The sequence below is a fragment of the Pinus tabuliformis genome, chromosome 4_2 (genome assembly GCF_031772625.1).
Source record: "Pinus tabuliformis cultivar Carrire ecotype Pingquan chromosome 4_2, CPIR1, whole genome shotgun sequence".
Classification (NCBI taxonomy): Eukaryota; Viridiplantae; Streptophyta; class Pinopsida; order Pinales; family Pinaceae; genus Pinus; species Pinus tabuliformis.
Genome location: NC_142304.1, coordinates 297,417,933 through 297,445,045, shown reverse-complemented (window position 1 = coordinate 297,445,045; position 27,113 = coordinate 297,417,933). Strand labels below are relative to the sequence as shown.

General features: G+C 39.8%; 1 pseudogene across 1 annotated transcript in view; it reads left to right on the top strand.

The window, feature by feature from the left end:
* Positions 1-24,121, top strand: part of LOC149169176 (callose synthase 3-like) — a 45,994-nt pseudogene extending 21,873 nt beyond the window's left edge. Inside the window, exons 10-18 of the transcript XR_016259196.1 lie at positions 19,343-19,478; positions 19,569-19,684; positions 19,930-20,013; positions 21,195-21,307; positions 21,495-21,725; positions 21,937-22,734; positions 22,848-22,898; positions 23,129-23,314; positions 23,493-24,121. The product of XR_016259196.1 is annotated as a callose synthase 3-like (transcript). The remainder of the gene's footprint in view (positions 1-19,342; positions 19,479-19,568; positions 19,685-19,929; positions 20,014-21,194; positions 21,308-21,494; positions 21,726-21,936; positions 22,735-22,847; positions 22,899-23,128; positions 23,315-23,492) is intronic.
* The last annotated feature ends 2,992 nt before the right edge of the window (positions 24,122-27,113 follow it).

Here is a 27,113-nt window from a genome sequence, read left to right as displayed (position 1 = left end):
TCAAAATAATTCTTCCTTTCAATAGTATTCTTTGAGACTCTTTACCCTAGACCAAGACCAAATTTTCCCTCCACACCATGTTAGCCTCCCAGATCTTTGATCCCTTCTAGCAACTTTGACTAGGCAACAACTTCTGACACCATGTAGCTTTTGGCAACAACGAAATCTTAGGAGACTTCGATCTCCCAACCCAGACCACAAAACAGAGAGAGAGAGGCACCAAAATCTCAATTTTCTTCCTCTATAGACTTCCCCAAACTCGCACTCCTTTCGACCTTCCGACAACAGAATTCGCACTTCTCCAGCTCTTCTTGAGATATCGAACTTGCTTGAGAGTGAATGCTCCAAATGACTTCGACCTCCTTGTATATATAGGCTTTTTGTGGTTCGAATGAGGGTCCTTAGGCCAACTTGATCTCTCTTAGGCCGACATGATGTGGAGGATACATAATTCATATTTGACTTGATACAAAACCTTTTTACATGATTCAAAAGCCCAATAAGGGTCTCTTTGAATGTACAATGACTCTATAAACTCGATATTAATCTTAGGAATCCACAATGGGGACTTTGACTAATATAATGATGGCCGAAGCATGAAACCCATGCTTTAATAAGTCATTGTTACAATAATAAAAATTCTTTTCTTTATTCTTTTGACAAGTACATTACATAATGACTCAAGTACATTATTGGAGACCGAAAATAGTTACATTTTCTAACACTCCAAAAATTAGCTTCTTTCTGACCCACAGATTTCTTGGTCATTTTCCATTTGGAGAAATTAATTTCTCTAATTTTAATTTTTTCACTCTAAATTAATTAATTTTCTGGCTTAGGATTTAATTTTATTTTTGCCAGAAAAAATTAATTAATTGACACTAGAGGGGATTAATTATTTTTCCACCCTCAAATACTTTAGCCATGGTCTCTGATTGTGAGGGACCATGCACTAAAATATTTTTACATCAGATAATTACATGTTGAACCCTCAAAGGGGGATACCCATTCGTTATGGACTTTCATAATTTTTACCCAATTATGCGACACGTCACACAATATGATCTAGTAGACCAAGTGATTTGTAATAAAATAATTTAGGCAAATAGCCTAAATTATTCCAAAATCACTTTTACAATAGACTCGACTAAAAACTCCAAGACTTACCTAAGACTTTGACAATAAATTTCACCCTAGCTTTGGGGTTATGTTGGAGGGAAAAACTCTGTCGATTATTTAGAAACACACATAATGCGGTGAGATGAAAAACCTCCTAGGATGAAATTCGTTGCCAAAATCATAGGCTTACCTAGGTTGTTACATAACTAAACAATCATACTAGCATCATTTACATTACAATTTGCTGAAATTGGGTTTACAATGACATAAGAACTGGTTGGTTGATGATTTTGAACTTTGAAAACTTTTGTACAACTGCTTCCTTGAACTTGTGACAAAATTGGTGGAACATACACAAATACCAAGAATTCACCACCTCTTGAGGCACTTCATTAATATTCTATGGTCAAAGGGTTGAGTAAGGAGAGTGTCATAGCCTTAAAAAACATGTGGCGTGTATGCATCCACTGAGGGGTTAATGGACCCTTAGCTACCTTGTGTGCATTCATCAAAGCATAGATCTCAAGAATAAAGGAGCTCTCCACATTCTTACGGGTTGATTTTAATGAACCCTTCAACCTCTTGTGTGAAAATTCCTACACTTTGAAGAAACCCCTACTGCAGCAAATTTGAATCTACTTCACCTACTTGATTTTTAAATTACATTCATCAAGTTATTCTTCTGAATACTGAAGCAAATTACTTCTGCAGTCTACAATAATTAAATATTTGATCCCATGAAACAAAAAACAGAGCAAAGAACAAGATACATAGGACACACTTATTTTTGGACACAATAGTCCCTAGAAAAACCCAATGCGGGAAAACTGGTGTAGCAGTTCTGAGGGTTTATTATTATGCAGGAGAAATATCTTAATACAAATCTAGGATGCTCATCTAGCAATCCTTTACAGAGAAAATACTGGCGGAAAATCTGAGTGAGTTTTACCTCACTTCACTCGGCAGAATTCTGGCTGATTCAGCACAAGATTGCTTAACCCCGACTATTTTTGCGCTGGCTCTGCGTCAGCCTTGCGTCACCTTCCCTACCCTCTGCGTCAGCTCTCCCAGCTGTTCTGGCATCTCCCGACAGTTCCGACAGTTCCCTATAGTTTCAGCTATTCCGACAATTCTGGATTCTGCGTGACAAGAAACTTTTCTGTGTTAGCTCTCCTGGCTACTACGTCAGCTCTCCCGACAGTTTCGGCAATTCTCAGCTGTTTCAGTTATTCCGACAGTTCTTGATTCTGCGTGGCAGGCAGCTTTTCTGCGTCAGCTCTCTCGGCTTTTGCGCTGCCTCTCTGCAAGCTCTCTCTGTCTCTCCGTAAGTATTCTTTGGAAAGTCCTTCTGGTTTCTCACTGCCCCTTTGTTGCTGAATGATCACTTAGTTCAAATTTCTCAGCTTCCTAGCCCTAGAAATCGAACTCTAGATCAATTCTCTCCCTCTATGTGTGTTTCCAAATGAACCCCAAGCCTCCATTTTTTACTTTCCCTGTTGAGTCTTCAACAGCCGAGATTAAGTCTCTAATCAATGGCTAAGATTAAAACATGACTTGATCCCCCTTCTAAATCATTCTCACCCATATTTTAGTTAATACCCATTAATATTTTAATTTCCCTAAGATTAGACTTAGGAACTCCATTAAAAATAGTAATTATTTTAATAAAATATAATCCGGGTGGATTTTTACCAAACGGTTTATGGGTTCTTTAGAACTCATGTACCTTAGCCTCTCCACCAATTTTCAAGGCTAGAGCACTTCCGATGCTACCAAAAACTAACACTCTCTCTTAGTGAGGAAAGTACTTTAACAACAATGTCCACCTACATGCTGTTTTGTTTCTGAAGCACCTCCTTTCTGCACTGCTGCTACCACCAACAATGTGTTGCAGCTGCTACTGTATTGTTGCCCATGACACTGCCACTGCCATTGTTGCATCTGTACTATAGCTCCCTCTCAAACGTTGCATTTGCTATGTTGCTAGCAGTGCCACTACTAACATTGCATCCGTACTGCGACTCAGTTGCTGAGAGAAGCAACTAAAAAACACCCAAAGTCAGTTGAACTTAACTATATTCAACATAATACAATGAATGTTGGAATCTGACTGCTGCTGACCCTCTGAATCTTTTGTGTTGTTGCTGACTCCTGCACTGTGCCAACTGCACTGCTGCCAACCTTGCTCTGCGCTGATTAGTCTTTGGTCCCTAGCTATTGCATCTGTCCTCCAAACACTCCACTGCATCATTTGACACTAAGTCCATCTTGCTGCTGCTGAATCTTGGGCTCTCATAGCAAGGAATTGATCCAAGAGGTGGACTCCTCAAGGATCCTGCCCATATGTAGTCCTCTCGACTACAACTCAATATCGCCCCATCTCCCTCCTGGAGATGCATGGGCACTCATGGCATACTCATCCTCGTCAATCTTTGCTGAAGCAACCTTAGGATCATGTTTCTCGTCCTTGTCCTTTTTCTTCAAAGGACATTGGGATGCATAGTGGCCCATCTCACCACAACTGAAACATTTCACCTTCGAAATGTCCTTTTGCTTTGGCTTCTGTTGTCCCTTTGATGCCAGAGCTGCGTTCTCCTCCTCCTCCTTCGTCTTTGTGCCACTCCCACTACTGCCACTGAAGTTGATCTTCACTACGTCCCTCCTTAACTCCTCCTGTTGAAGAGCTGCCCACATCTCCTCCCATGAAGGTAGTTTTTCTCTTCCCAATATGCTTTGGATGAAAACTTGCCATTCATCCAAGACTCCATTCAGGGCTATCCTCACCATCGCGGTTGGCTGAGGAGTGGACCCCACTGCAGCAAGCTGGTCTCTAGTGTCTTGAGGACGCTAAAGATATAGGTTCACCCCTTGTCCTTTCTACATCAAAGTTTGCTGCAACTTCTACCCCAAATATATCTTCCGCTGTTCAGAAGAGCCTTCATACAGAGAAGACAAGGCTTCCCACATCTCTCGGGCTGTATCCTTGCCCTGCAAGTGTGAGACCACATGATCTCGAACTCCATCGAGAATGAGCCTCTTCGCCTTCCCCTGCTCAGCTTTGTACTAATTCTTTTGATTGCTGTCAGCAGGAACAACTACAACACTTTTGACGTAGGCCTCGAGATCATATTCCTCTAGAACAACTAAGATTCTGGTCTTCCATATAACATAGTTGGAAGCACCTTCCAACCTATCCTGATCTCTGAGCCCATGCGATGCCATCTCGCCAATTGTCGAACTGACTCCTCTAGTCACTGCTTAGCTGCTCAACAAGTGAGAAATTCGAACTTTTTGGTAGAAATTTCTCTGAGGAGAAAATTACCCTTCTACATGTCTTCGTTCTTTTCCAACGGATTTCTGCCCCGACAAAAACTGCGCCCTTCAAGCATTGCGCTGAGGCTCTCTGTCACTGTTTTTGCCTCTGCAAACTCACGAACTGGAAATCATACCTCTGACGTCTCACTCAGAGAGAGATTCCTCGGATCTGCTTCCGGAAATGACTGCGCAATCCCTTCAAGGGGATTCGAATTGCTACCAAGTGCAGCTTTTGGCCTCACTGGTCAGAACTGGATCTGCTCTTCCTATTCAAAATCAATGCTCTTATACCATGTGAAAATTCCTACACTTTGAAGGAACCCCTATTATAGCAAATCTGAATCTACTTCACCTACTTGATTTTTAAATTACATTCATCAAGTTATTCTTCTGAATACTGAAGCAAATTACTTCTGCAGTCTACAATAATTAAATATTTGATCTCATGAAAGAGAAAATAGAGCAAAGAACAAGATACATAGGATACAATTATTTTTGGACACAATAGTCCCCAAAAAAACCCAATGCGGGAAACCTGGTGCAACAGTTCTGAGGGTTTATTATTATGCGGGAGAAATATTTGAATACAAATCTAGGATGCTCATCTAGCAATCCTTTACAGAGAAAATATTGGCGGAAAATTTGAGTGAGTTTTACCTCACTTCACCAAGTAGAATTCCAGTTGATCCAGCACAAAACTGGCTAACCCTAGCTATTTCTGCATCGGCTCTACGTCAACCCTGCATCACCTTCTTTGCCCTCTGCGTCAGCTCTCCCGATAGTTCCGGCAGTTTCCTGCAGTTTCAGCTATTCCAGCAGTTCTGGATTCTGTGTTGCTCATCTAGCAATCCTTTATAGAGAAAATACTGGCGGAAAATTTGAGTGAGTTTTACCTCACTTCACCAGGTATAATTCCAGTTGATCTGGCACAAGACTGGCTAACCCCGACTATTTCTGCGCTGGCTTTGCGTCAGCTCTCCCGACAGTTCCGGTGTTTCCCGACAGTTTCCGCAGTTCCCTGCAGTTTCGGTTGTTCCGACAGTTCTGGATTCTGCGTGACATGCAGCTTTTCTGTGTCATCTCTCCCGAATACTGCGTTGCCTCTACGTCAGCTCTCTCGATTGTTCTGGCAGTTGTCAGCAGTTCCCAGCCATTTTGACTGTTCCGACAATTCTAGATTCTGCGTGACAGGCAACTTTTCTGCTTCAGCTCTCTTGGCTTCTGCGCGGCCTCTCTGAAAGTTGTCTCTGCCTCTCTGTTAGTATTCTCTGGAAAGTCCTCCTTTCGGATTCTCATTGCCCCTCCGCTGCTAAATGATCACTTAGTTCGAATTTCTCAGCTTCCTAGCCCCATAAATCGAACTCTAGATCAATTCTCTCCCTCTGTGTGTGTTTCCAAATGAACCCCAAGCCTCCACTTTATATTTTTCCTGTTGAGTCTTCAACGACCGAGATTAAGTTTCTAATCAATGACTACAATTAAAACATGACTTGATCCGCCTTCTAGATCTCACCCATATTTTGATTAATACCCATTAATATTTTAATTTCCCTAAGTTTAGACTTAGGAACTCCATTAAAATTATTAATTATTTTGATAAAATACAATCCGGGTGGAATTTCACCAAACAGTTTCTGGGTTCTTTAGAACTCATGTGCCTTAACCTCTCCACTAATTTTCAATGCTAGAGCACTCCCGATGCTACCAAAAAATAACGTCTTGCACAATTATCAAGGGTGCACCCACTTTTAAAGAGTTTTCGAAGCAATTTCAAGTGGTCGAAGGGCCTTCTTGGAAAGAACCCTTGTAAGGGAGGTGGCACATGGAAACCATGCATGATCTTGACGAAGAATAATTACCTTGCGAAGTGCTCCACCCATATTGAGGTATTCGTTACTATTTTTGTGTATCCTTGAGTGATCTAAGGAGAGGGCATTTGTCATGGACACCCCATTGACAAGGTCAACAATCAAGACTTAAAGGAGAGCGCCCTTTTGAGAGGACATGTGGCAGCAAAGAATTATTTACCACATTCTACAATGCCATTGAAGACCCCAAGAGGAAGAACACCCTCCTATGAGGAGACCTTTTGACTATCTTATGTATTGTATGATTCTCCTAGGAGGAAATTATGGATCTAGAAGTCACTTAACATTATTTTATTGTAAAAGTGGTTGAACTCAACTCTATAAAAGGAGGAGCTCTCTCATTTTCTAGGTGTGAAATATAGAGGAGTGAATTCTGGGAATAGTTGAGGATATAGTGAAATCAAGTACAAGGGAATTTCTCTTATGTGAGGATCATCATTTCTCTTGCTGGAATTGTACTTGCAAAATCTGTTGTAAGGATTTATATGAAGGGTTGTTATGCTCCTAAAGGAAGACCAAGATGGAGGTGAAACCCTTCTCATCATTTGTTGATCTTTTATTGATCAATAAAGGATATGTTGTTGTCATTTCATTGAGATGTTGCTGCTTCTTTCTCTGCCCCTGGTAAACATGTCCTTACTGTTTTTCTTTTACTGTTCTCCGAAAGAGCCCTCTAATTAATTTTTGCACAATAGGACAGTCCATATGGTTGACTATAGTATGTTACTAACAGCATAGTTGTGCCTACATTATTCATATCTTTGAATGATTTTGATTTGTACCTTGACTCCATTTTCCCTAGCCGGATTAGCACTAGTCTACTTTTTCACCCATTTCATGAAAAGAATATTACGTTGGGATTCCCCTCATTTTTCACAGGAGAGTTGGCCTAAAGAAAATTACCCCACCTCCGGTGCTCAGAAAATTATGGGAAATTAACCCCGACCTCTCCACCAAATAGCCAGAATAACCCACGAGGGAATTGGCCAAATGTTGACCTCAGAATTTTGGCCCAAATTCCCCTTAGCTTTTCTCGCTGTTGACTGAGTTGGGACCCTTGTTTAGGAGTGTGATCCTTGCCCAAAACCCAGAAAGGGTTTCCCTTGGTTCCAACTTTCAAAAATTGATACCCTCTTCCAATTTCGAATTCTATTGTTGTGATTGATTCTGTCAATCTCTACTCTCCCAACTCTAACAATCCTCCTCAAATGGCCCTCCAAATGATCTCCCAGCTCAGTGTTGTGTGGGGAGTGCCCCCCCCCCCACTCACGAATCCGCTCCCAATTCGTCCTCCACTCGGGAGCTACTCAGGAGCGCGCTCTCGAAACGGTTCTCGAAGGGGGACCGATTTCGGGAGCACACTCCCTTTAAAAAAAATTCGGTCCCTAGTTTTGAGGGATCAATTAGGGGAGTGATTGCTCTTTGACCGCTTTCCTTCGCTCCGAGAGCAATTTTTAAGAGGGGGAGCAGTTGAAGAACGATTGCTCCCGACCGCTCCCCCTCTCAAAAAAGCGCTCCCGTCGGCACTTAAAAAGGCCATGCGGCCAAGAGAGGGAGGCGACGACTGACGGACGAAGAGGGAGAAGAAAGGGAGGGGAGGGGAGGGGGAAAAGGTTACAAGGACCCTCTCCCCTCCCATTATTCACCCATTTGTCTAAGTTGGAGAGAGCAAGAGAGAGTTTGGAGCTTGGAGAGAACAAGAGAGAGGAGCTTGAGGAGCTTGCAAGGGAGATTGGAGCTTGGAGTTGAAGGCCAGAGATGTAGGATCTACGCTCTAATTTAGAATTTTTGTTTTTTTATGTTCATTGCTAAAAAAAAAAAAAAACTCTATTTTCCATTCCCATTCCCATTCCTCCATTTTTTCGCAGACTCAAAACTTCAAACATCATGGCTACATGGCTTGCCATTTTCTTCTTGTTGGTTCCTTTTTTGGTTATTACGGTGTTGGAGAGTAGAAGGAGGGTTGATCATGATAAAGAAGAGGATGAAGAAGTGGGTTATAATGGATTTGATGAAAAATCTGGGGAGGAGTACCTTGGTGAGGAGGAAGAGAGTGGACACGATGAGGCCCCCAAAACTAAACAAGACCAAATGCCATTGTGGAAATATGTTTCTAGGCCTAAATCAGGGAAACAGGGTGGAACCACTAAATTTACATGCAACCATTGCAACAAAACTTACACAAGTTCATACACCTGTGCCAGAAGGCACCTCTGTGGGAAAAGACCACGGGATGGAGATAAACCAATTGGAATCAAAACTTGTGTAAGTGTGTCAGCAATAGATAGAGCCAAATACATAAGGGAAGAGGAGGAAGCCCAATACAAATCTAAAAAATCAAAGGGTTTCTTTGAACGTAGCTCACAATCACATGCAGAAAGAACTCCTTCAACATCCTCCCATGGAAGTGGATATGGAGGCACAGGAACAAACATCTCTTAAGGTGTAGAACCATATCAGATTTCCTTGACGAAGGGTGTAGGAATGATGTGGATTCAAAAATTTACCGGTTTCTCTATGCATGTGGGATACACTTCAATGTTCTGCGCTCACCTTATTGACATGAAATGGTTTCTACCATAAATGATTCCCCCAAAGGATACAAGAGCCTTGGGTATGACAAGGCTAGAACTGTTGGACTTGATCATGAAAAAGCAAAAATACCACATTCTTTGAGTAGAATGACAAATTCTTGGACTGAGAATGGTGTGTCCATTGTATCTCATGGATGGACAAATGTAAAAGGCAAGTCATTGATAAGCATTCTTGTTGTGTCTGTTAGTGGTGCCATCTTCCTTTCAACATATGATTACTCAGAGAAGTTCAAGACCGGCATCAACAATGTAGAACCATTAGTTGAAACAATTGAACGTATTGGGCCATACAATGTCATCCAAGTCATCACGGATAATGCCCGCTAATTGTAAGGCAATGAGAGAAATTATTGAGGATAAATAAACCAAAATATTTTGGTCTAGGTGTTTGGTTCACACAATGAACCTTTTGATGCATGATATTATTAAGAACAAAAACCAACAATACAAATGGATTGGTGATTTGTACAAGAGTGGCAAAAAAATGATAAAATTTATTACAAATCATAGTAATACCCATGGGCTTTTCCACAGCCACTCAAGATTGGAGTTGTTGAAGATTGCGAAGACTAGATTTGCTAGCTATTACCTCACCTTCGGACGCCTTTTGAAGGTAAAAGAGTCATTAGCTAGCATGGTATCAAGTCCGCACTGGTAGGTATTAAAGGACAAGGCTACAAATGCAGCTAACAAGCAAGGTTTTGAATAGGTGGAGGAGACTACTCTTGATAGTTTGTTTTGGGCATGTGTGAGGCGAGTATTATAATTCAACAAGCCCATTACAGATAAACCAGTGATTGGGCAGGTGTATGAGTAGATGGATACCATGTTGGGGAAATAAAAGATATTGTTCAGGAAGATGATGCCAACTTGTATACAATTATTCACAATTGTGTGTGTACACGATGGAATAAACTTAATGTTCCACTACATGCCTTGATGTATATCCTTATGCCAAAATACTACTCTCGTGTGCTAAATAACACAGTAACCCAACTAAGTAGCTTGAGCAACTAAGATTGAGTTCAATATGTCAAAAGATAAGATTATGAAATGAAGAGAGTTGCCTTCCTTATATAGATTTCGTGGAGCACTTTTCCCTCCATTTTCCCTCCATCGTGGGTCCCTCACTTAACCATCGATTTCCCCTCCATGCAAATCAAACTAGGGAATGTGTATTCTCCTAGTATGGGTGGCTCCCACGTACAAATTAACCACATCGAAATAACTTCTACTAAGTCTAGCCTCTTAATGAAATCGAATGGGCCCCATCACCTCCAAAATCGACCCCAAAATGTAGAAATTAATCCTATTCCAAAATAATTTAGGAAGGGACATTATAGTCCTCCCCCTCCCAAATGTTGCTTGTCCCCAAACAACTTCAGTGCTGGATGCTCAAGTATGCGCTTGCCCTCCCAAGTAGCATCCTCATCCACCAAGCTCCTCCAATGCACCAAAAATCACTTGTCCTCAAGCAATCCTTGAGCAAGCATCCTCTCTAATTGTTGCTCCCCACTACCACTGCAAAATGTGCCAGGGTCCCAGATGTGCCACTGGATCGAGCCACTGGGTCTGAGGAATCATCATAAATTTTGATATTTTATGGTGCTAGCTATACATTGATTGGAATTTTTTTTGGTCCTCAATTGTACTTATTCCTCAATCCTTTCAAATGATCTGTCCTAATTAATTCCAAATGATCTGTCCTAATTAATTCCAGTTTTTAGCAAAAATTACATTTAGACCTATTACAACAAAATCTAGCACCTTAGTGCAAAGACTGATAAAGTAACCTAAATTAAGTGCACTTATTCCTCAATCCTTTCAAATGATATGTCCTAAGTAATTCCAGTTTTTAGCAAAAATTACATTTATACCTATTACAACAAAATCTAGCACCTTAGTGCAAAGCCTGATCAAGTAACCTAAATTAAGTGCAAACAATGGGAATGCTACCACTGTCCCCTCAGCGATTACTCCTCTCCTTAGTGATAGACACAATCCAGCACAAGGAAGGCTTCCGTAGTAGATATTAGGGATCAAATAACTCAATTTGACTTAAGTTAAATGCCCTTAAAAGGGTTTTTCAAGAAAATTTCATCTGGGAAAAATTATGCAATTATCAGGGTTTCAAGTGGATTAAGGTATAATTCCAAGAAAGTGAGTTCTAGGGGTTCCTATGCCTCGATCTAGAGGTTTAGGTCAACCAATAGAGGCTCAAATAAGTTCTCAAACACATACGATCAAAAAATGATATTTGACTTCCTAAACTAGGGTTTTAAATTAAAAATTGCAGCAAACAATTAGTTTATAACAAAAATAAGAGAAAGCCCCAGAATCTCTGATAAATAAGTGTAAAATTCGGGCTAATTAATGAGTAAACAAGAGAATAAACTACAACAATTTTCTGTGGTACAAATATGTATAACAACACAATCAACTCTAGATGTCAGACCTCAATTATGGCCGAAAATCGCATGTAAATTGATAATTTTGCTTTTCCAATCAATTACAAACAAATACTAACCCTAGAAAAATGACATCCAAGAAAAATGATGCTGAAAATGTATGATTTTTCTGTGAATAAACCCTAACTTAACCTATAACAAATAAAATAAGAAAATATTTAGGATTTAAAAACATTGGCAGAAGACACAAGGCTAGTTCCTTTCTCAATCTAGGGCTAATGGAATTTGTTACCCTTCCATCTAGCAGGGGCACCGATTGTAAATTTTTTGATGAACAGAGCAGTTTTTGGCATGGGGTTGCCCTCCTCTATGGTCTGGCTGCATTTTCATTTTTGGGCACTTTCACGTTTCCCAATGCAGTTCATGTCGTTCAATGCATCTTCAGGGATATACCCCTGTCCCTTTCCCTGCCCTTTCTTTTGGGTATGGGGATCTTTCACTGGATCAGGGGTGTAAATTCCTTAATATGGGTGAATATGTTTTTCAATGGCCAAATACCATTTGATGCAGCCAAACTCCCTCAGACACACTTCTACGAACTCCCTAAAAAACAACTCCCTCAGACATATTGCCGCATACACACTCATACAAACTAATACACCCCCCTCCAAACTGCTGCTTACAACCAACCAGCCGAAAACCACCGACCAGGACAGCCAGTAAGGCAGTCACAGGCATTGGTCACTTCCCGAGGAAGTTTTGGGGCTATTCATGGAAACTTGGACACCTCCTATGCATTCCATGTGGCATTTGTTGAAGCACTGTCCCATTTGGCACCTTACGAGCTGTTTTGTAGTTATTTTGAAGGCTGATTTGCACCTACAGAACATGTGGCAGCAATTTGGGGTACTTTGGATCACGTGGTAGAGCTATGTGGATGATGTGTCGCTCTCTTAGTATGCTAGAGTGATGTGGGAAAAACCTGGTTGAAGGATCTTGAAGAACAAGTGAGTTGGATTAATGATTACTTATATTATATTTTGATGTCAGTTGGCTGGATGGGGGCTTTATGATCCAAATTTTGATTTGTAAAAGCATCTTTCATGCTTCACAGGATGCCTTGACCCAAGGCATGACCACTAACCTTCATTTTAAACATTTTTGGGAAGTGTTTGACCATTATATCACATGGTTTATGAAATTTTTATGATGATGCTGCCCCTTTGATGGAGTTTCCATGAGGTCAACCCACTCGCAAGTAGATCCAACATTGGGCTTCCCCAATATGATTTAGCAAGTCGAGTGTTTGCCGTCTCCAAACTTGGAAAAAGAAATGGGTGAAAAGGGGCCCTATTAAAGTATACAATCAGTTAAGCTGGAGGTTAATTTCTCTAAATGCAAAGGAACTCAAATCAAGCAAGTTAAAAGACTAAGCTAGATTGTGATTGCATGAAAGAAAAGAAATGAAATGATTGCAATTGCCAAGCTTGTGATAAAGATGCCTTGCACAGAAAGATGATGCTTTGAGAGAAAGAAAAATGAAGCAACTTATGAGGAGCTTCAAGCAAATAGGCAAATGAGATTGCAATAGAGCAAGTTATGAACAATGGTTAAATGCTAGGAAAAAGAAACGGTCAAAACAAATTAAACTAGTTCACAAGAGTCATCCAAATATTTTGCATGTGAAGTTTAGAGAATATGAACTATATAGCATGAAATGAAAACTAAGAGTGAATGAAAATGAAAGTGATTAGCGTTGATATAATCTACTTTTAAGTGACGACGAAATCAAACCACTCAATCAATCACAAGAAGACCTTCCCCAAATGGGGAAGAGTGGAATGCCAAGGGGAAAAAGTCCCAAGCTCCCAATAGAAAATTGTTATTTTTATTAGAGTAAGGATCCCCTTATACGATGAGGATGAGAAAATAGGAAGTCTCATGGAGAGGTTTACAAATTGTCCCTCGAAAGGGAAAAATACATCTTCCACGTCTCGATACAAAAGGCTATGAATCCTTCAACCAAATTATTAATGATACAGGGCAATGAACTTGCCAAATGTCCACAAAATGTGCTTGTTAATCTGCCTTGAAGGACAGTGAGGCTTGCCTCAAGGGGCAGCCTAGACAACTCTGCCCAAGAGACCTAAAGTCTGCCAAATAAATTAGAAAATATCAGTCATAAAAGTGAGGCCAATCCTGCCCACTAGATTACAATAAAAATCAGTCTTCTAGGTAGAGAAACTCTGCCCAAAAGGAAACCCTTTTCACTGCCAAATATCAGTCCCGAAAGGGGCAAATCTGCCCACTGAAATGTCTCTGGCTGCTTCCAAAAAAACACAGTCAAGGAGAAAGGTTTAAATGGCTGTCAAATCAGTCCAAAAAAAGACCCTCTTCGCTGCACAAAAGCCCTACGACCTGTGAGATAAGGCAACCAAGTAAACAAGTTAGGAAAGCACAAATTTGGATGGAAATTCTAAAGCAAACATGACTAACTTCACATCCCAAGCCTTGTTGAACTATTGCTTTTAATGATCTAAGGAAAATAAGTTTTATTTGCCTAAGGAAAAGAAAGGAAATCTTGTTTTCCTGGGACAAATTGGACTGATCTTAACAATCAGCATTTTAGAAGAGCCTAGGAACTCTAGATTTTCGATATGAGCACAAATAAGTAACCCAAAAAAATTTAGATTTAGGCATGTGGAAACCCCCTCTTGATCTTTCTTCTTTGAATAGCTTTGGAGAGTCTTTGGCTCTTTGGATTATGTTCTCCTTGAAATTAATGGAGATGGTCAGTCTAGCAAAGTACGTCCCCAACTCCAATGCAATTGGTATCCTATTTCAATACAACTACAATCTTGCAAAGCCAAATATTAGTGTCAATGGGAACTTGTCATATTATGGGAAAAGTTGGATTTGTTGTTCAACCGAGAACATACGAATCTCAACTAAGCTTAGGATATGAGCAAGCCCAAGGAAAACTACAAGCAGTTGTAGCTTTCCTTCCCTTGAAAAGAGTGCCCTCACGGTATAACACGAAACTACAAGCAGTTGTAGCTTTCCTTCCCTTGAAAAGAGTGCCCTCACGGTATAACACGAAAATAGTTGCAATGCAAAGAAGAACTCAATGAAAAAAATACCATGATACCTCATGCTACAAGGAAAAAAAACATAAAACCCAGCTTGGTGACCTCCAAATACTTTCCTTCTTATTACTTGAATAAAAAATTTAACAGAGTTACAACAAGCTTCCCGCGTCCAACCATTTTTTTTTTTTAAGAATGGGAGGGGCTAATTCCCGCGTCCAACCATACCATGAGAAAGCCGAATGGGTCTCTTTATATAAACTTGGTAGCAAATCCCAATGAGGATCCAATGAAACAAGTGGCAATAGTGGTGTGAATCCCAATGCAAAGAGGTGAGAATCCCATTGCATTGACCTCTCCAAGTGGCAACATAACTATTGTTTGAGTGCTGTAGGTGGCACCCAAAAAGAACTGCGCAAATCCTTCCCTAGTGGCAGCGTACCTCTGAGTTGAACAATCGTAAATAGGTGAGGAATAAGTGGGAACAATATCCCACAATTTACTGTTGAAAACAGCCACCAAACAAGTGTATTAACTATTGAATGATCCCCTGATTTAGGCCTCCGTATACACTGATAAATCCGCCAGCGTTGATGCTTGAGAACTGATGTGTAACTGCTGTAGGATTCACGTAGATCATAGTGGAGTTTAAAGTGGAGACATACTCCACTAAATCTGAAATATCTCATCCTTAACTCAGCCTTCCAAATCTGCGTAGATCTCTGATGGAATCGAGTTGCTGACAAGGCAAATCGAGCCTCTCAATTGACACTTTAACTTTCTGATTGGTTGGCAGAGGATTAGTGGGGGACAAGGCTTGTCCTATGTGGCAGTGCTGTCCCCCTTGACTGCTGTGAGTTGACTGATCTTAAATATGCGTGGACCTAGCAGCTTATATTAATTTAACTTGTGCCAACACATGATTTAAGGGAAACTCTTATTTCCACCTCTATAGCAAAGTTAATGCAGCCTGACATGCAAGGGGAATAGGGGTTGCCTTGCATTTATATTTCCCTCAAAGTTGACTTTGACATGTTAGCAGCAAGGCACCCCCTATTCCCCTTGCATGTCACGCTGCATTAACTTTGCTATAGAGGTGGAAATAGGAGTTTCCTGATTTAAGTGGGGACGAATTGGGGGGACAAGATTTGTCCCATGTGCCAGGGTTGTCCTTCTTTAAACCTTTAATGTGCCTGCCCTTTATGTTTCTAATTTTCTTGTCCCTTTTTTCCTTTTTTTTTGGACTTTGGATAACATTTTAATATGTTTCCATTATTAATTTTTTTTAAGTATAGTTGTCCCTTTTGCCACTAACTTTGGAGAAAGTGGATTTTCTTGGGGAATATTAATTTTTTGACCCCAGAAGTGGGTCTTAGGTTAATGTTGGGGCTCTGAAGATGAATTTTGAGTATTCACATGCCTCACACTTTTTTTAGGACCACTTATTTACAATTTACATTAGGAAATTAATTAAAAATCATGTTTTGCTGGAATTTTTGATAATTTAATAAATCCTATAAAATCTAATCAAATTTCGCGACGCTTTAAATATGTCATAGTATGGTAATATACATCGACTCTAGGCACTAGGATGAACCCGAGGCTCAATCATCAAGCCGTCACTCCAACTTTGGAGGTGTGTGAGTGGAAAAACTCAGCTAATTATTCATCACTGAAAAGAGAGAATAATTAGCTAAGTGAAAAAAACACTCTAGAGTGTTCTCACTTGACAATTGAGTCCCAAGTCGCCTACGCCTTTTACAGTAGTTCATCATACTAGTGACATTTAATACAATTCCCCCCAGGGTTGCGAAATTTGAGAGAGAGAGAAATAGAGAGAAAAGGTCAGCAGGCGCTTGTTGACTTTTGGTCTTCTAAAAAATTTGATAAGTGCCCTGTACATTGGGCCATGGGGTCTTCAAGTTCTGCATGGTGCAACCTAGCAGATAACACAATGGAAATCAAATTAGAGAGAGATCAATCACACAATACAATAGATAGAAATCCACAATAATTCTCCTTCATTAATTAATCTAAGGAAAATTAGGTCTTTGACCCACAAAGAGTTCAAGGAAATATGCATTGACCGGAACCTGTAACTCGTCTCCATTGAAAGAATTCAGCCCTAGGAATTTCAACCCACTGGAAATTAGTTGTTGAAGAAACTCGTCTTGAGAATTACGACCCAAATCTCAACAACAATTCAACCCTGCATCCTCAATAAATTTGACCCTAGAAAATAGGCCTCTCCTACAATTCGACCTCCTTCTCACTTCAGCAATTCGGCCTTGCAATCTCTAGCAATTCGACGTCTTAGAAATGCTCTCGAATTCACCTACACTCTTCCTCCTCTTCACTACAGTCCAGCTGAGCCTCTCGCTATAAAGAAACTTGCATTCTCCACTTTTCTGTCTTCAGCTCTCCCTTAGGCTTATTTTATAATCTCCATCAAGCCTAAATGCCTAACCCTTATCTCACTTCTAGAAGATCTAGGAGATCAAAGATTAAGATCATTTTTAAGTCACTAAAATAATTTAATTATTTATCCTTAGAAATTGATTGAAGCCACCGTGGAACGTTGTTTTGTGTTGGAAAATCATGTGATCACTGTGAGTCCTTGTGTGTTGTCGATCTAGTTGAAGAGTGATGTTTGCACCCGAAGTCCGTGGAGTTATCATCGTTGTAGTCTTACGGGTGAGGCTCCCGTTGGCCTACTCGTGTGCAGATGTTGTATTGATTGCAGGGGAGTTTGGATCCATCACACTAAAGTGTGTTGTCGAATGCAGTTTGTGCACAAATATGAGTTTTTGGCTGTGTTACCCACCATTTTGTGGGTGATATCTCTAGGAGATTTTTTTTTTTCGAAGATGGTCCTCAGCCGATAGGCAGCAGCCCCTTGCAGCGACCAGCTAGCTCATTGTGCCATTTCTCCGCCACCTGAACCAGCCATGTGGTCCCTCGCCCATCTGCCATGATCGTATGTTTGAAGGTGGGCCTCTCGAATCTAAAGGTATGCCTTGTCATTTGGTAATTGTGTATTGTAGTTTTCTTATCGTGGACACTTATGGGCATGGATTAATGGGGGGAATCGGTGGAAAGAATGAGTTAGGTTTGTGCCCTTGTCCCCTCGATCTTTTTTGGATATTAACCTTGCATTCTAGTCTCGTGGGATCTCTTTTACTGACCATTTGGCCCTAGGGATGGTATTTCATGGGAAACCCCGATTTTGGTTGCAAGGTCCCACTCCCTTATCTGCTTATATTACCCTCTTTCCACTCATTATTACTCCATTCATCATTTCTCCCACCTGGGTCCACATTCCTCCATTGGGTCCAAACAGGGTCAACTTGCCCCTTCTCTTTTCTCACACCTTGGGTCATGACCTGGAATGAAGTTCGGAGGTTGATGTAGCTAAAAAGAAAGATAAAAGCATATTTGGCCACATTCAACAGGAAGATGTACCACAAAGTTCAAAAAATTGCCGAGACAAACACATTTAGCACATGGGCAAAAGCCAATACATGAGCTCTACCCCATCATCATGGCCATCACCCTAGTTCCTATAGGTTCTATGAACCTCCTTCATCATATAGGAATCCATGATTGTCCCAGCCCCTGGTGGGCAATGAACCGCCCTACCTTTAAAGGGGGTATTTATTGCTACATCTTATATGTCATGCTCTTACCCTCTGAGCCTCAAGTAATGAATGAAAGAAAATCATAAAAAGGCAAAAGACATATAAAGAAAGGTGGAAAAATCAATTTCGGGGCACCTCATGTACCACGATTGCTCCCTCCTATACATTATAAACCCAAGTGTGGGCTTCCCTCTTATTCGCTACCCTTGTACCCCAGCATGTGACCCAGAACTGTCGCTTCTCATCCCCTACTTCATTCACCTATCTATCACATGCCACCACCTTTTGAAGGATGTACTTTGAATATATTATCAACTTTAGAAGTAGAAACCACCTAATAGGATTCCTGGTTAACCCCATCTGGAATTTAGGAGACATTGGCACATCCGGAAGCCCATTATGGAAGGGCGGGCCATTTATGAAGTCCCCACCTGTGGTCCATGATTGGTAAACTCATTTAGCCCACATTGGGTGAACTCCATAATCAAATCGTTTGTGTGCCTTTGATCTCATGGTTTATGATTTCCGCTTCCTTTTCATGTGTTAAGTTACTTGGTTAATATGCTTTTTTACATGCAATTTTGTATGTATCCTTGAAGTTAAAAGATCTAGATCACTAAACCATGCGGCAAACAATGCGGCAACCCTAAAAGTTAAAACTGTGCTCACCTAGTTGAGGGCTGAAAATCACCTCAGTGGCCTAAATTGCAATTAATCGGTGAGTTGCGAGTCAAATTCGCATTGAACACAAGTCAAACTTGGTTGTTGAATTGGATTGTTTGAGGGAAGAGCAGAGTTTGACTCGCGATTAATCGTAAGTAATCGGAGATTCATGTTTCACTGGTTTGAAGAGTGCCTTTTCACTGACTACACACTTAATCATTAGCATCTCCATAAGTAACCAGTGAAAGGTGTGGCGAAGATTAATCGCAAATACACCATTCTAAATTTTAAATTTTAACCTTTCACCAATACCTTTCATTTTGTATTTCTTTCTCCAGCTCTTAGGTCTTGGTAACACAGCTTGGAATGATTATAACATATCGTCAAGCTTCATGGAACAGCTGCTCACCATCATGCACCCATTTTAGGCTTTCCCTGACATAGAACAGTGCAAATTTCCATTCTGAAAATGCTTAACTTGGTTGCTTAGTATATCCATTAAATATGCTATGGCATTGAAAAAACTGTCTTGCTTCTACAAATTAGATTGTTAAGGCAGATTACTAGGATACAGAAGATAATCCAGTCTCCAACTAAACCCAATGCAATGCACAAGATTATTAGATTTTAATTCTTCGATTTGCCTTTGTTTTGGCCTGGCATGCAGATAATATACCAAATCAAGCTGCCTGGTAATCCTATTCTTGGTGAGGGGAAGCCAGAAAGCCAGAACCATGCTATTATTTTCACTCGTGGAGAAGCTCTTCAAACAATTGATATGAACCAGGTATTCTTAGTTTCCCTATATTGATCAGATATCATTTATGTTGATTGCTTACTCAATGGATACTAAGTTTAATTCTTCAACGTATTGAAGGACAACTATCTAGAAGAAGCATTCAAAATGCGAAACTTGCTGGAAGAATTTCTTAAAAAGCATGGTGTACGATGCCCAACAATACTTGGCCTTAGAGAGCATATTTTTACAGGAAGGTTAGTTTCTTGTGGCATCAATGTGACAGTTTCATAGGCTGAAGTTTTGTTATATTTCGAAGAGAAGGGAGTTTAATTGGATATGAAACAATATAATTTTTTTCTCAATATATTGGGGACTTCCAATTTAACTGTATCAGACAATACAATCACATACTTAGGAACTTGAAGTGGATATTTCACAAATTATATTCTATAGATCCCGCAAGGTCAATAACATGTTCTCTTTTTTGTGATTGGTGCAGTGTCTCATCGCTTGCTTGGTTCATGTCAAATCAAGAAACTAGTTTTGTTACCATTGGACAACGACTGCTAGCAAGTCCGCTTAAGTAAGCTCTCAAAAAAATTGTTATTGATTAATTCCTCAACTTTACATTATTAATGGACTGAAAACAAAGTTTTTCGTCCACAACCTGGCAGAAATTTTTTACTGTAATTAAGAAAGACACTTCATAACTTAAAAGTCAGAAGTATCGATCATTTTATTAGAGCCCCCTATAATGTATTCTATGATTTTTTGCTGATGGTGGAATAGAAGTTTGTGGATATTCATGTTAGCATTTTCATGATTTTATCATGTACGTTTTTTCTGCCATATCATTGACTAAACATTGCTATGAAACATCAAGCCAGGGGATACGGAACTCAGAGAGTAAGGAGATTGGTGACAGTTGAAGTCTTGTTTCTCTATTACTATTGAGATTTGGAAGGGCTTTCTTTCTCTTCATTGCCTTTGGTGGGACTCTTTTTTTTGTCACTGTTTGCACTGATGTTGTTGTCCCATGGGAGTTCATAAAGATGGATCGTTCAAGAGTGCCTTGGAGGGTAATTCAGAGGAAAGACCACTCTGAATTTTTAAGTTTTTTCCAAGTCATTCTGCTATTTTCCTGAGTTTTCTTCTGAGTGCGATATTTTGATTCTTACAGAGTTATTCCCGAGTTATATTTTTTGTACATTGATGGGAAGTAGTGCAAGTTATAACCATGAAATAAGCATATTTTGTACAGCTTGTTATATAGCTTTTTTGTTTCTTAATTTGGCTGTTTCCTCGATACTTAAATGTACAGCCTTCTTTTTCTGCCGTATGGCCCACTTTTCTGGCCTGTTTTTCTGCTGTACAGTTTTTTTCTACTTCTGGCCAGCTTTTCTGCTCTCTATTTTCTTCTGCGCAGCCTGTTGGCATGCTCTTTTCTGCTGTATGCCATGCCTTTCTGTTGTACGAATTTTATGGTACATGGTACGACTGATCTGTCATTGCTATATCACCTGTCATTTACACTCCTTCCACTGCTCCTTTGTCTTCTGTTGGTGCTATAGGCCATACATTTCTCTTCAAATCCTTCTAGTATAGACGACGCCTGCAAAACCATATTAGCATTGTGAACTGGATGTGTCTTTCATGACAGCTAGTTGACATTGAACATAAGATTGCAAGTAACTGTTAGATGAGGTTGCAGGCAAGTTTGTTCATATTTGTTTGTTACTCATTTCCTCTTTCTTGTCTTTCAAGGGTGCGCTTTCATTATGGACATCCTGATGTATTTGATAGATTGTTTCACCTCACAAGAGGTGGGATAAGCAAAGCTTCAAAAGTTATCAACTTAAGCGAGGACATTTTTGCAGGTAGGTATTCTGTGATTTTTTTTGTGTACTTTATAATTATTTACATTTAGATATAATGATTGAGTTAGATATTTTTATATGGAGGGATGTATATGAAAGGCTTCTATTCTTGCAAGGATATATTGCTGCATTGATCTTTTGAAGCACAGATGCACGGATGTATATAATACTATCATTTTCCTTGTAGGATTCAATTCTACACTACGGCAAGGAAATGTAACTCATCATGAATACATGCAAGTTGGTAAAGGTCGTGATGTGGGACTCACTCAAATATCACTTTTTGAGGCAAAGGTGGCAAACGGGAATGGTGAACAGACTTTGAGTCGTGATATTTATCGACTTGGTCACCGCTTTGACTTTTTCCGGATGATGTCCTGCTATTTTACTACGGTTTGGGTTTTATTTCAGTTCCATGGTAGGGATAAATTGTCCTCTTCTTTACCCCTATTTCTTAAATTTTTCTTGTCACTCGAGTATGGTTTTTCATGCCCATTACAAATCATAATAACTTGCATATATCATTGATTGGTCTGCGATTTAACTAGTAGGAATTACCAGGCAAATTAACCTGATTTAGAAGCATTCTTATGAACAGAAAGCAACTTACTCTGTTATATATATTGCAGGTGACTGTGATTACAGTGTATGTTTTTCTATATGATCGATTGTATTTGGTTTTGAGTGGACTTGAAAATGCAATGCTACGTGAAGCTGCTATACAACATAATTCTGCCCTGGAAGCCGCCCTTGCTTCGCAATCATTAGTCCAGCTTGGCATGTTAATGGCCTTACCTATGGTGACGGAGATTGGCATAGAACGAGGATTCCGCAAAGCCTTAAGTGACTTTGTGATCATGCAGCTGCAGATGGCATCGGTTTTCTTTACTTTCTCTCTTGGAACAAAGGTACATTATTATGGCCGCACATTACTTCACGGTGGATCAAAATACAGAGCTACTGGGCGTGGATTTGTTGTCTATCATGCTAAGTTTGTAGATAACTATCGCAGCTATTCACGCAGCCACTTTGTCAAAGGATTCGAGTTGATGTTGCTCTTGATTGTGTACACTATCTATAGCCAGACACATCGTAAGACTGTTCCCTATATCCTAATCACTTATTCCATGTGGTTTATGGTTGGGGCATGGCTATTTGCTCCTTTCCTGTTTAATCCTTCTGGATTCGAGTGGCAAAAAAATGTGGATGACTGGACAGATTGGATGAAGTGGATCAACAACCGTGGGGGTATTGGTGTGGCCCAGGATAAGAGTTGGGAATCCTGGTGGAATGAGGAACAGAATTATCTCAAGCATTCAGGATTGCGGGGAAGGATTTTGGAGATATTGTTATCACTTAGATTTTTCCTGTATCAGTATGGATTGGTTTATCACCTAAAGATTGTACACGAACACAAGAGTCTTCTGGTATAATTAGTAGATGTTGTAATCAGTTTCCGTTATTAATAAAGTATTTATTAGAGTGAGAATGATGGGACTTTTTTTTTGGATCTAATGTATTTCTTGTCCACAAAATGCAGGTTTATGGGCTATCTTGGCTGGTCATTGCAATCGTTTTATTGGTAATGAAGGTAAGCCTCCTACTTTCCATTTTTGTTTAATCTTACAAGTAAGGAAGGGAATAATTTCAAAATCAGATCTTTTTGGGCTATGGAAGACGATCATATTTTCCTTATTCTAACAAAAATCATTGCCATAAATTAATGATCTCCGTCTCTTGCTCCAAATTGTCTGGAAATAGATTATGATATTTCTTTTGTCAAATCTTGTATACTATTTCGTTCGATTTTTGCATGCACAGATATTATCCATGGGAAGGCGGAGTTTCGGTGCAGATTTTCAGCTCACGTTCCGGCTTCTGAAGGGGCTTATTTTCATTGGTTTCTTATCAGTTCTCATTATTCTCATGGTTGTCCTTGGCTTAACAATAGCAGACTTGCTTGTATGTTTCCTTGCATTCATGCCTACTGGATGGGCCATCCTGCAGGTAATTAGGATTGATGAAGTTGTGCTACTTATCTGTCAGCTGTTTGCAGTTGGGAATGGAAATTGGTGGTAGTTTATGCTTATTTTAAGATCTAGATTTTGTCAGCTGTTTGCAGTTGGGAATGGAAATTGGTGGTAGTTTATGCTAATTTTAAGACCTAGATTTTGTTTGTGTGTAGATCGCACTGGCCTGCAGGCCTCTATTTCAACGCCCTGTACTTTGGGATTCTGTTCGTGCCCTTGCTCGGAGTTATGATTATGTGATGGGACTCCTACTTTTTACACCAGTTGCTATATTGGCTTGGTTTCCATTTGTATCTGAGTTCCAAACCCGTTTTCTCTTCAACCAGGCGTTCAGTAGAGGCTTGCAAATTTCACGTATTCTCGCTGGTAGGAAATGAGATGAGTCTTCTATAAGCAGAGTAATACAGTACACTCTTGTGTATGTTCATATGGTAAGATCACATGTCTTATGTGGACATGACTTTTCGGCCTTAATATCGACCCCAAGTCGAGAAATCTATAGATAGTCAGAGGGACATTCTTCTTATTGAAGTAGTATCTTCAATTTCCAAATTCCTGCTTTGACAACAGTCAGGACATGGAATTACATAATGTTGCAACCTCTGTGATATTTAGTGTGGTGGATGACATACCAATATTTCTATGAGAATCGAAGCAGCCAAGTAATTGGTGAAGTTGCAGGTGTATAGTTTCTACGATTGAGGTGACTCCGATATTTGCATGAAATATCAATAATCAAAGCAGCCAAGTAATTGGTGAAGTTGCAGATGTATAGTTTTCACATCTGACGTGACTGCTGAAATCATTTTTTCAATGTGAAATCATGGATCTCAAGCATTATATTTAATTGGCGTTCATTTGACATTTCCTAAAGAACTTGTTCCTGAGTCAGACCAAATACAATCAAAGTTGCATTAATCGTTATTGGGATATTATTGGCGCGGGAAAAAATCAGAAAAAATCATAACATACAAAAGTTTTCATTTTTTTCAAATTTTTTAATATCTAAAGCATCTACAACATAAAATAACATTGACACAAAAATATGATAAAAGAACTAATATATAAGATGTTTAATATCATTTCTAGTGCTACATCACACATAACAGTGAATCATGTCCTGAATAGTAAGTCATGACTCATGACTCCCAACTCAGCCTCAAAATATCAACAAAAAATATAATAATGTATCTCATGAGTCATAATGTCATATACAATGAGATGAAGCAAATAATTAAAGTCTAATACTATTGATTTCCTATGCCCCTCTTGCGAGAAAATGTAATAGCTTTCCCTTTCCCTCTAGATGTAGATGCCGGTGGAGTTGGCAGTGGACTCTGTTGTGCTCTAGAAACTGAAGAACTAGGAGCTATAGGAGGTAGACCATGTCCTCTACTGGTGGCAGGGGTAGCCCAGGTAAGTGGTGTCACCTCCTCCTCCTGTTGCTCCGCCTCCTCCTCCTCCGCCCCCTCCACTACCTCCTGCACTAACCAATCATCAACAGTCTCCTTGAGAGGCCTTTCGGCCTCAGCCCTCCCTGCATCAGTGGTGTTAATCCCATCCAATGAGATGGCCTCCATATCAACTATCCTTTCAAGTTGCTTCACCCACAATCGAAGATTGTAGTAGACGTAGACCATGTCATTAAGTCGCTAGGACTCCAACCTAAACAAAGATCATGAAATAATAATTATAAAAAAAATTATTGTTTAATGAATCCAAAATATTATTTGGAAATTTGCAATATCTTTAGTGTTAACCTATTGCGCTTCTTGTTGTGTATTTTTTCAAATACACTCCAGTTGTGCTCACATTCTGAGGAGCTACATGTTTGGCTGAGGATTCGAATCGCAAGCTTTTACAGAAGGGGTACCCTAGCACCATACATTCTCCACGATGCATCTACAACAAAATTACTAATAAAATTAATAAACATAAGAAAAAAAAATGAAATTTGAAAGTTGAATCAAAGTATGAAGTTATGAACTTAAAGAGACAATGAAATTTGAAACAAACTAAAAAATACCTAGCATTTTAGTTGTCCTATCAGTCACAGCCATGTCAAAACCAAATGTGCCACCTGCCATCTTGTATGTCTCAATTTCTTTGGAGATTTCTGTACGTTCTGCTGGAGATCGCACCATCCTCTGAACACAGGTTAAGAATCCATCCACGATCTCAGCATCAAATACGAACCCACATGGGTAAGAAAATGCGGGGTTTAGGTAGATCCCTGCAGCATGAATGGGACGATGGAGTGTGTTGTTCCATCGTATATCAATCACTTCCCATAGGAGTTGTTTCTGAAACCCCTCATCTCTCTTATCATCATAGTAGGCCCGAATGGATTCTTTCGCCCTATCCATGGCCTCATACAAATAGCCCATCGCAGGCTTCTCACCATCAACTAATCGAAAAACTTTTACCAAAGGTTCAGTAACAATGCACATCTCATGCACTTCTACCCAGAAGTCTTCCTGGTATGAAACTAGTCTGCATATGGCCTCTCCCTCTGGTTTGCGGCTCATTGTTAAAGCACGTCACTGCTCTTAAAGAAACATCCTCTTCACATCCTACATACAATTCAAGAGGGATTGAAGAGATATGAAGCTGGTGGCAAACCGTGTAATGGCGGGGCGCACCAACTCTTTGTTGTTGGTGAATTTTCTCATCAAGTTAAGCACAGATGTATGATTATATATAAATTTTGTAATGCTTTTTGATGACTTAACAATATCTTTGATAAATGAAATTTTCCCTATGTCCTCAACCATTAAATCAATACAATGTGTAGCACAAGCTGTCCAAAATAAAGTAGGATGCCTCTCCATAAGCATCCTACCAACAGCAACATAATTTCCAACACCATCTGTTATGACGTGAACAACATGTTTTGCACCTACCTTCAAAATAAACACATCCAACAAATCACATAAAGTTTTTGCATTTTTGATATGTGCATATGCATCAATAGATTTCATAAACATAGTCCCCTTGGGACAACTAACCAAGAAGTTTATAAGGGTTTTCCCATTTTGATCAGTCCAACCATCTGACATCACAGTGCATCCTGTTTGTGCCCATGATTCCCTAAACTCCTCCAATCTTTTGGTGCAGTCAACCTTTTCATTTTGAAGAATCTGGCCTCTAAAGTAACCATAAGAAGGGATTTTGTACCCTGGGCCAACAGTTGCAATAGCATCAACAATAGGCTGGAAAAATGGATTATTTCTTACAACGCTGAAAGGAATATCACTCCAAAGGATAAATTTGGCCAACAACTTGTCAGCTTGTTCTTTCTCAATTTTTTTAAGCATTGAAGTGATAGATAGTTGTGAACCAGGCGTGGTTCTAAGAACAAAAAATGATGAGACAACTACCGGGTTGGTTGATGTTGAAGTAGAACCAATGCCACTTCCTTGTTCACCTGAGCCTAACACAGATTTTGTTAGTTGCTTTTTCATTTCTGCTTTGGCCTCTCTATTGTGCTCCAAATTTTCCAATGATCTCATGGATTTTCGGATGATTTCAGGATTTCTATTTGTGCAAGGCCCTATATCAAATCCAGGGATTTGTGCAAGGTGATACTTTAATCTGTAAACCCCCCCGACATATGCTGCCCACACAACTTGGAAGACAAGTTTATTCTATCAATCCCTCCATCAGGTTCACCAAATTCCCACAGAGGGTCCAATTTCCTTGGCATGTTTGACTTTGAACTTTGAACTTTGAAGTTGAATGGTGATTCGGTGAACCTATGGCAAAATAAGGATTAC